At 43.2% G+C, this 9,245-nt stretch overlaps 1 protein-coding gene across 1 annotated transcript in view; it reads left to right on the top strand.

Moving 5' to 3' along the window:
• Positions 1–2,987: 2,987 nt before the first annotated feature.
• The window catches only part of ADCY7 (adenylate cyclase 7), a 441,560-nt gene continuing 435,302 nt past the window's right edge, over positions 2,988–9,245 (top strand). The window contains exon 1 of the mRNA XM_078670626.1: positions 2,988–3,305. The gene's annotated coding sequence lies outside the window, so the exon portion shown is untranslated. The remainder of the gene's footprint in view (positions 3,306–9,245) is intronic.

The raw sequence follows: 9,245 nt of genomic DNA, 5'->3' as shown, positions 1-9,245 counted from the left end.
GGATGACCATTACAAGACAGTTTGGTTTGGGGGATTGCCAGGCTGCCACAGAAGTGACAAAAGCTACTTCAATAAACAGGCCTCTGCAAAGCTAATGTGGCTTGCCTTTGGGACCCATTGGCTTTGCCAATTGCTTTTGGCTGTGCTGTACAGCATCTGGACATTGCAATCTTGTCAAAATAAAAAAGAAGCGATGGTGGTTGTGCCATTCGACTGATGTGCGCATGTGCCAGAACATATGTATGGCCCTGCAGAAAGACTTGGGCACCATTTCTTTTTTTATTTTTTTATTTTCTGGATAGGTAAATAAATAATATAAGTAGTGTTACAGTGCCAGTTTAAGGGGGGAAAAAAGGTCTGCAGGTGATATGGGGTGGGTGAGGGGAATGGAGGAGTGGGTGAGAAGACGAGAAAAGCAACCCACAGATGGTGGGATGGAGAATCACAAGAAGGACCAAATACCACAGAAGCACATGGGTGAGAGCGAGCAACACAGAGAGCAATGTGGAGAAAGAGAAGCACACGGGCGAAAGGGAGAGCAACAAGGAGTGGGAACGAGGAGAGAAGCACACAAGGTTAAACAAAAGAAAATAGTAGTTCCCTAAAAGTGAGCAGTGGAGGTCACAAGTATAAAGGATATGCTGCAGGGAGGGACAAACACAAGTTGGACAACGCATCAAACCATCCAATAAGAAGAAAGCAAATGAGAGTGATGATAAAGCCAACCAATGGTAAGCAACAATGAACTTTAAGCCCTCTATAGGATCTTGTTAAGCTCAAAATAGACCTTTTGCAACCAGACACCTTGTGCTGTCTGGTAAGCTCGACCTGATCAAATACTACCCCTCACCCATTCATTTGTGTAATGACCCTTCCCTGCAGTATTTCACCCTCTCGAGCCCCTAGATTTTCAATTCTTTGTTCCACTTTTCCATTTAGCCCTACTAGCAATCGAGCCCCCATCTCCAAAAGCCTAGGGCAGAGCTCGGTCTTGGGTGTCTCCCACACATGTGCCCGGTCACGCTGTTTACTGGGCAAAGGACTCACAGACACACCTGCCCTTCACTTGATTTTGAAATGAGGAATACTCGGCGAGGAATCTCCACACTACCGGCCAGTCTTTTGGCGCCACCTAGTGTGTGTTTTTTGAAGAAGTTCATTGAAGGGGCCGCACATTTGTGAGAAGCAGCACTCTCCCCCCAATAAGGTTAAAACAAAATATACACTAATGCAGGCTTCTCCAATGAGTAGCTCGTGAGCTACTGGTGGCGCTCCAGTTTCCAATAAGTAACTCTCCTGTGTGCAACCCAGCCTACTAAATTAGAAGCTTTTACTTGGCTAAATTAATTTACATTAACAAATGGAAAAGTGTGCATTCAAGACGGAATGTGTGTATTTTTAGAACTCCTAAGCTGATGTTCGGAGAAAAAAGTGGATTTCCAAAATATATTTAAAATTAAAGCACTCAATATATAATGCGTACCATTATGATTGACTTAAACCTTGAGGTCCTCGTTGTTTTAAGTAACGATTCCTAGTCATTGACATACACACGTGCATGATTCATTGCCTATGTATATGTTTCTGATATAAAGCGCTCTGACACTCCACATTGGGATGAATGTATGACGTTACAACGAATTCCATTGCAACGCATGCCTTTACCACGCATGCGTTACAACGGAATTAATTTTCCACGCATAACCTTTACCTCGAATATTCCTTTACCACGCATACATTTACAACGTTTTTCGTTGTAAATGTATGCATGGTGAGGGCATACTCTTGATAAAGGTTATAACTCTCCCCTTACATGCCCCCAGCCTCCACTCCTTATATTTACCCCTGCCCTTAACCCTTAATATATATATATTTATTTTACTAAAATGCCCCTTATCTTTTACTCGCCCTCTCTCCATCTTCTTTGTTTACGTCGGTCGTACGTCGTTAAGAGGAAGCGGAAGTTACTTTCCGTTTCCTCTCTAACGACGTTGATTGCTTCAGCTTCGGCTCTGGCTCTTCAGGTTAGTTTTGATTTTTTGGGGGGAGACCCCCCAGCCCCCCTTTTTATCCCAACGCTTTATTTTTTTTATGGGGGAGACCCCCCAAACCCCCCCCTTTTTTTCTTTTTTTTTTACCACACATGCCTTAACTACGTATTTCGTAGTAAAGGTATGCGTGGTAAAACCTCTCGTTGTAACCACGCATGCGTCGTAATGCATGCGTGGTAAATGATTTCGTGGAAACGGCTTCGTTGTAGAGGCCGTTTCCCCATTGGGATGAGTAGCGCTAATAAAATAGATAAATGCGAGAGAAGGGGCTAAGGGGAGTTGAGGGGCACTGTTGGAAGGCAGCCGTGTAGGAATCTGTGAAGAAGGAAGTCATTAGGGGGTGCCAACAAAAGATTGGCAAACGGGCACCCCCAACTCAGAAACCAGCCCTACTTGTAGCTCCGCATGCTTGGGAGTCTTGACAGAAAATGCCATCAAGTGGTATTTTCAAATGCATGGCAGTGGAATGCTGCATCTCTACCAGTGCCTTTTTGCTTCTTGGCCATTGCAGGCACCCGCACGTGCCAATTTCATGAACCTCTCGGATTAATTCAGTGTTCAGAGATTGATTGGCGTGTGTTTACCCCTCGCCCTGCTCTCTCTGTCTGGGCCTCGTTACCCAGTGCATGATGAAGACCGTAGTTTCCGGTAGGGAGCAAAGCGAGAAGGCTCTGTCATGGTCTTAAATGGCTTAATTCAGGATAAGGAAAGCCATTAAGGACAATTACAGGAAAGCCACAAATCATTACATTAAAATAATGCAATTACAAATAAATCCCCAGCGTCGCAGCACAAGAGGATTTCTTTCGTTTCTGACCTTTCAAAAGAGAAGCTCTCGGTTTGCAGTGAAAAGAAAGAATGGAAACGGAAGTGCAGTAGATCTGGCTGCTGATTTGCATTCGGTGGTGTTGCCTTGTGCAGTTTGGCTGTTTCCCTGAGCTGCGCCTCGGTTTACACTCGTCATTCAGATTGTGCGGTCTGTGAGTGTGTGTGAGCTTGTCGTCTCGAAAGCGGGCCCGGGCCGCTTCGTGAGGTGGTAATGGCGGCGACGCACCCCCGGATAGAGCGTTTAGCCTGATTGCGTCACTCGGGTTGATGGTCATAGGGAGCATGAAGTATGACGTAGGTGTCAGAGCGGAAGTCCCTGTTCCGCTGCGTGAGGCGCGAGACCCGAGTGCGCACGTTCTTGTCGAACCAGCAGAAGTGTTTGGTTGCTGCCAAGGCTCTGTCGGGCATCGCATTCTACAACGCGCTGTAAGTCATTTTTTTTATCCGAAACATTGTTAATTGAAAAAAAAACACATATGCATTTTAAATCATGAATTAGCAGGTGTTTTTAACCTTAATGGCCGTGCGCTATATAAAACTCTGCAAATAAATAAATTAATAAATTGGGGCGAAATGTACTCTTATTGACTTAGTGTGATTAATTTGTTTGGTTTGTGACGAGGTTGTGTGGCCCATAGAAGGGATAGTATCTGTGATGTTCGTTAGTGGGCTGGACAGGATGAAATGTCCAAACAGCCTTTCATTTATTCTGTTTTAGTATTTGGTTGTAGCCTGAAGCGAGCTTCAAAGAGCAGTAACACAACAGGCGAGTGTCAACCGTGATGTGCTTTACGTAGACGAGCATTGTTTCCATTTCACTCTGAGATAGGAGGCGGCTGTGACATGTCTTTGGGATAGTACACTATATGGTTGTCTTTGTTGGCATTACACCGATTCATAGTTACACATACATGTCGATGCACACGGAGAGAAAGTGGTCATGCAATCTTTGATTAAGTGACAAAGCGTTGAAACCCTCCTCACTGCTAAATTTGTAAAACAAATATATAGGGACCCGAGGTTTTTCTTAGGAGTCCACCACAGGTGCTGTCGAATGCCAGAGTTAACCTAGTCTTGATTCCCCGTCAATGCCTCTTTCATTTGCCACTCACTCCAGTCTCTTCACCTCGTTCTTGGACGTTCTTTTTTCTTCATGCTTTCTCCCTTTGTCACTGTTTTCTTATCCCTTGCTTTCTTCTTTCTCTTTTTTTTCTTTTCTGTCTTTTGATCCGAGTCAGAATCTTTCGATGAGTCCTGGGGACTCCCGTTCCCCGAATATGAGTGTCAGTGCCCAGCACCTGCGATCACCAGCACAAATTAAGCCCTTGAAGCCAGATTTCCATGTTCCATGATTAGAAAGTAAGCCTCTAGATTACAGGTCTGATTTGCATTCAGGTAGATAGACAAAAATCCTCCTATTAGTGAAAGAGCTGCGTTACCCTTAGGAGAAGCCACCAGCACAATTGCCTCCACCTTACCAGGGTGGAAAAAGTTCCTCTGGTGTTTCCTCCTCAGCGTTCAGCATTTCCTCCTCAAATATGAGGATTTTCTGTTACCACCCAACTCTAAACCATCCCATAAACCTCGATAGGAAAAACTGTTTCCTGGTTTGAGAAACAATATTTTGCCCTTAAGAGTGCGTTTGTAAAACGTGGATGCTATGGTGAAAGGTGGGAGGGTTGTTAGGGGTTGGAGTGCCACCACATAAAGAATCTTCCATGTCTTTCTTGGTGCCAGGTACTCTAAGAGCTCCTCTGGCTGTACTGTGCTGACTTTAGAACTCAATGCCACATCGTAATAACTAGAACATAACCAAAAATATACTGAAGTATGGGAGTGAGTTTGTCGTATATTTTTTCACTGAGGAAAACAGTCCTTTTCCTTCGCTGTACAGTCACAAAATATTCTCAGAATGTTGTTTGGTATTATCCACTCGTGTATTTAAATTATGTATTTAGTAGTTTTGTTTAGAACCCAGTAAGGTTAGTATATATCATTTACAAAATCATCTGATAGAAATATTGTGTTTTAAATATCGTTTACAAAAACAACGCCCCATTGGGTGTAGAGTTTCTGTTGTTAATTCCAGTGGGGGAATATTTTTCTAAACAATATTTAGGACATGGTATTTCTGTCAGAAGATTTTATGTTAAGATATGCTGGCACCCTACCCCACTAAGCCATTTCCTGAGAATGCGGTACAAGGTCACAGTGAGACATTGCTTCGTTTAACCTGTTGATGCAGTCTGACAAAGGGCCCTGTGCATTGAATCCTTTGCTTATGGAGGTATGCACAATCGATTCGCCCTGCACAAATGGAGGCGATGGATTGTCAAACGTTATGCCTGAAATGGCCAGGTGAGCTCACTAATCCAACGTGCAGAGGTCTAAGTGTGCAGTTTGCGCTCACTTTAGGATAGCCAATAGGGGAAGTACTGGACTTAAGAAGTAAGAGGGTTTTTATGCACCCCACCCCTGGCTGCACATTGTGAAAGGCATTTTTTTGTGGCTGATGCTGCAATTTCCTCTCTGGGAGTTTCTTAGCTAAATGTGTTAAGTTTGTTGCAAGGTCATGTAGCTCTGTTTGTAAACCACTCCATAAAGCTACAGTGATCCATGAAACATGGTTTCAAGACACTTAGCAAACTTTTAGGTTGAGGTATTCTGGTAAAAATGATTGTTTCTCTTCAGAGAAACACTGTTTCTCCATTGACTGTAGAGAGGAGGCTCCTTGGTTTTCGGAGTGTTTTCACGTACAGACTCTGAAGCTCATTGTATGGTCAGGGAAGATCAGGCACTCATGGTGTGGGAATCTTTAAGCATTCCTCCTGGCCTTTTAAAGGTCATGTGAGATGAATACGATGCGAAACTCGCCACCAGAATTCAAAAGAAAACATCGTCTAACTCAGATATTATTATCCAGGCTTACGTTTCATAGCATTTCCTAGGGCAGTTATAGGTCGAATGAATATGGCAGTGAAAAGAAGGATTCAGGTATGCTTTTCAGTACTACAAGCTTTCAATAAAAGGCTAGTGGAAAATGCACTTTTAGAGAGGCCCAAAAACGTGCAAGTAGGAGGACAAACATACAGACAGACGGAGGGCGTCCATTGTGCCACGTCTGTTCATGTCCTGTGGGGTGCCCCGTGAATAGCTGACAGCCACAGCTGGAAAACATAGACACTGCCCTCCCCCCAACCTGGACACAACAATATTGTTCCTTATAACATTTCACAATTCGCTGGCTCTTTCTTTGCCGTCAGTGGTAATGAACGGGTTCAGAATGCATGCCCCCCTCAATCCTTGGCCTCTCTGCAGATCGCACAGAGCAATGGCAAGGTGTGTCAGTTGTAATTGTGATTCTATTCAAAAGTGTATTGAGGGGGTACACAGCTGTCAAAATTGATGGGGTAAACGTTAAAGAAAACACAATTCCTACAGGTGAATGGGTGCCTAGTGAAGGGAAAAAGAAGCAAGGGAGTATGTGCAGAAGAGAGTGAAAAGAGAGTGCTGAAGAGGAAAGAGATGAAATGTGAGATATGCAGATGGAGTGTTTCAGAAAGATATGAGGAGAAGAGGGCATAAGAGTTTAACCGTGAGACTGTAGAAGACAGTGAGTGGAATGAAGAGAACTGAAGTGAAATAAAATGCTCCGAAGACCACCACCCCACCACAAATCCTAGTAAGGTTTATTTATAAGGTTGCTTAAAATTTGCTTAAAATGTATTCACTGAAAAAAATAAAAGTTGAAAGCGATGTTATAGTTAGGTGAAGATATCAGTTGAAACATTCCATTTTAAATGTAAAAAACTACTGAAATTCACTATTTCTAGTCATCTCAAGTAACTATAACTCATTCACTATGGTAACTATGATACATGGGATTCTGCAATCCCTGTATGAACACCAGTCTCTAACTTCTTCATAATCGGTAATTTGTGACCCACCAAGGAACCAAATGTAAAGAAAAGACATCAGAACACATAATAACTTACTGCAATTAAGTTCTAACATCAGCGTAGATGAAAGCCAGGTCATGGAGAATAATTGAAGCAGCAATGGAAAAATGAACAATGTTTTTCTTTCTTTTGCTGTATTTTTCTAGCTTACAGTGACTGGCAGAAAGGACATGTTTGTTTTTTCCACTCCTTAGATAATTATAGAAAATTTAGAACCTTTCTGCATGTTTCTACACATTCTAAGCTACTATAGCTTTTTTGCTTAAATTACCTGTATTGAACTGATTCTATTATCTTTTTGCAACTAATATCTAACAGGTTTTTATGTGTTTAATTTTGCACTAGAAGTTCTATTTTTATTCTTCATGTTTGCAATAGTGCCTTCTTTCATTGAAGGAGCTACACACCAAGGTTTTAAGTGGTTTGTGGGAAAGGTGCTGGTTTGACAATGTATTATAAGGGCTAAAGTACCCTCTGCCATACATTATAAGGATATTGCAAATCACACCGGAGTTCCATAACCTCATAAAGGAGCTTGGCCTTCTGTCTCATTCATCTTTATGGTTATTAAACTCCTCAGTGACTTGCAATATCCTTATACTTTATGACAAGGGGTAATGTATCCTGTATACGTGTATATGTATATATATATATATGTATATATATATATATATATATATATATATATAAATATATATACACATATATATACATGCACACAATCTTCATGATTGCTCATTGTAGGTGGCATAGCACAACATTATGCCCCTCCTTGCAGAATATGATGAGGGGCCCGGAGCCTTCCATACTTCACACATTTTCATTGGCCTTGGCTTGCATGGGCCCCCCTGAAGGACTGCATGTGTGTGCATGATGCTCTTGTTGTGACCCTTTGTGTGCCCTTAGAATCACTTCTAGAGACACCTCCGAGGACACTATATAGGAAATGGAATTCGTTTTATGCATTTATTTTGTGCAATTTACCCATCCCCCTTTATTGGGGAGTGCGTTTTAGCATTTTAGATGACCATTAGATGATTCAGTGTTATTTTAGAACTCCATTGTGTAAAAAAATACAAAAAAAAATACTTCATGACGACTTTTCTGCATGCAATGTGTGCTTGCTTTCTTTGTCAGAGTGAAATTGGATCTGAAATCGTTGCTAGGGAAGTAGCCTCGTGTGGTTCATGTCCAGCGCAGCAGCCTGTTTTCAGTTTGATGTGGCATGGCCTAGCTACCCGACCGCTGATAAACTGTTAGATAACAGGATCTGTGTTTTGGCTGCAACAAAAAGCAGCAGAACTGAAGAAGCTAACTTTCTCCATCACTTGTTTAATGCATAAGCAGAAACGAGCTACTTCCTTTTTTGGGTCTCGCTGGCAATGCATCCTGCAAGGATGCATGTGTCCAGCTGGAGACGTATAGCGATCAGTCTGGGGGGAAGGAGGACAAGAGGGTGTACGAGCTTTTTGTCTCCAGGATTCGTGTGCGCGAACGCGCACGTCGCGTCCCGCGCCGTACACATGCGTGCGCAGACAGACACTCGCTCACACACACACCCCCTCCCCCACAGTCACACACACACACTCCAAGACACATACACACACACGCACGCACACTCACATACACAGCCCGCGCCCCACCCCCCCGCACGCGCGCGCGCGCGCACACACATGCTCCCCCCGCAGCTCAGCAACCCACTCACCGGCTTCCTTCGTGCGGCGGCTCTCCTCAGCTGCAGGGCTCGGCAGCAGGACTCTTCTTCCCTCCTTCGGCACCGGGGCGCAGGGTAGGCTCCTGCCTGCTCCGGTGCTCCAAACAATCGCGGCTCTTCCGTGGGAGGCGGGGTAGGCTCCCGCCCTCCTACTTCCTGTTTCCTGTTGTCACGCCGGCCTGCCTGACTTCCTGGTCGCAGGCCGGCAGAGTGACGAGGATGTTTCATTTGCGGTATTTATTTATGCATTTTTATATAGCGCAGACTTTACCCGAAGGCGGTATTTATTTATTTATGTATTTATGCATTTTTATATAGCGCAGACTTTACCCGAAGGCGGTATTTATTTATTTATGTATTTATGCATTTTTATATAGCGCAGACTTTACCCGAAGGCGTCAGAGCGCTTCACATTAGGAACAGAAATGAAACATAATGAGAAACATTACAAAAGAACAGGTTGCAAAAACATACGTTACTTACATAAGGTAATAGTGACAATTGTGAGCAAACAAAATACATGAGGTAGTAAAAACTATGAGCAACCAAAAATACATGAGGTAGTAAAGGTAATAGTGACAATCGTGAGCAAACAAAATACTTGAGTAAAAATTGTGAGCAACCAGAATACATGGGTAGTAAAGGTAATAGTGACAATCGTGAGCAAACAAAATACTTGAGTAAAAATTGTGA

This window comes from Lissotriton helveticus, chromosome 12, assembly GCF_964261635.1.
Source record: "Lissotriton helveticus chromosome 12, aLisHel1.1, whole genome shotgun sequence".
In the NCBI taxonomy this organism is placed as follows: Eukaryota; Metazoa; Chordata; class Amphibia; order Caudata; family Salamandridae; genus Lissotriton; species Lissotriton helveticus.
Note: the sequence above shows the minus strand (reverse complement) of the source record. Positions and strands in the feature narration are given on the sequence as shown.